Source organism: Pundamilia nyererei, unplaced genomic scaffold (genome assembly GCF_000239375.1).
Source record: "Pundamilia nyererei isolate P.nyererei 1_Seehausen unplaced genomic scaffold, PunNye1.0 scaffold00784, whole genome shotgun sequence".
NCBI classification, from domain to species: Eukaryota; Metazoa; Chordata; class Actinopteri; order Cichliformes; family Cichlidae; genus Pundamilia; species Pundamilia nyererei.
The window spans coordinates 57,787-59,169 of NW_005188185.1; the positions used below are offsets into that span (position 1 = coordinate 57,787).

A 1,383-nucleotide genomic window follows, 5' to 3' on the forward strand; every position below is an offset into this window, starting at 1 on the left:
ATTCCAAAAATCTGAGGATTTATTATAGTTTTTATAGTCAGTGATATTAAGGGAGGTCAATGATTGCCTTTTTTGTCTGCTTTATTTCTGATTTTTTTCCAAATGAAAACAAGAAGTTGGAGATGAAATATGAAATGTCTTTAAATGTTTTATTACTGAAGGACAAACTGAAGCATGGAGTGAGCATAACAGGAAGAACACGTGTGTGTTTACAAGTAAAATAATGACTTTATTGATACCACAGCCCTGAGTCATCACGCTGCATTCATGTCTTGTGGGAAAAAAATCATTATTTCACAGTTGAAAGCTACAAGGAGGGGAATTTCATCGGACCCATGAAGGTGCCATGATTGTAGTTTTTCTGGACTCTTTGTCCAAAACTGACCTGAAATCTGATTCTCAGAGCATATTAGTTCCCACAAGAAGTGAATGTAGCACTGTTGTAACCAATCACAGAGAGGAAAAGGACACAGCAGAAACATGACCAATCAGTAGGCGTTTCACTTTTATAGGGTGGAGCCTAGTTGATGATTTTGTGGTAGGGGTTGAGGGGGAGGGAGGAGGTGAAAGCTCTGATGTCGGTGATGAGCGTGGTGTCCTGAAGAGATGGCGACGAGATCGGCACAAATGTCAGCTCGCTCACTTCACCGTAGGCCGAGGACGAGGTAGCAGAATCTGGGCTGCAGGCGGTGCTCTGATCACCTTCCTCCACGCCGAAGCCGACCACCTGAGTGCAGACAGGAACAGGAAGGAAAATAAAGAGTGTGACTTTAACAACTCAACTTTACTGAAACAGCTTGTTCCTTACAAACGCAGCTCAGAGAGAAATACTGCTTCCCGTTTACTCACATGCACGCTGAGCTTCCTGCTGCTGTTGTTTCTGTGCTCCAGGAACCAGGAGACCAGCTCCTGTTGGGTGAACGTCTTCAGAACCTCAATCTGCAACGCAAACCACAGTCGGTCATCAACTGGGACCAGAACCAGCAACACAGCCTCTCAGCATCAAATTCCTGGGCCAAACTCGCAATAGATCCATCCATCCATTTCCTTTACCACTTATCCAGTTCAGAGTTTCAGGGAAGGAGGAGCCCATCCCAGCTGTAAGAGTGAGTGGTCGGTAGGCCATTCACCAGCACTGGCACGGTCACTGGCTGGTTTGGTTAAACCTGAGCCTGTAGAACGTGCTGAGAGAAAACTTCATAGCATGACTTCTGGTAAGATTCACATTCATCCATCTCAATTTAGCTGGGATAGGCTCCACCTCCACTGCAACCCTGAATTACATAAACAGAAAAGAGACTAGGTGGATGGATGGGTGGATGTTGGTAAAGTAACATGCAAATGTAGTAACATGAGTGTCACCTCCTTGTTGAGCCGGTCGAA

At 45.2% G+C, this 1,383-nt stretch overlaps 1 long non-coding RNA gene across 1 annotated transcript; it reads right to left on the reverse strand.

Annotated features, from left to right (window-relative positions):
* Positions 1–132: 132 nt before the first annotated feature.
* LOC102194327 (uncharacterized) lies at positions 133–1,383 on the reverse strand. The gene is made up of 3 exons (XR_312464.1): positions 1,363–1,383; positions 850–939; positions 133–727 (listed from the first exon to the last, which is right to left on the reverse strand). It is a non-coding gene; the product is annotated as an uncharacterized LOC102194327 (long non-coding RNA).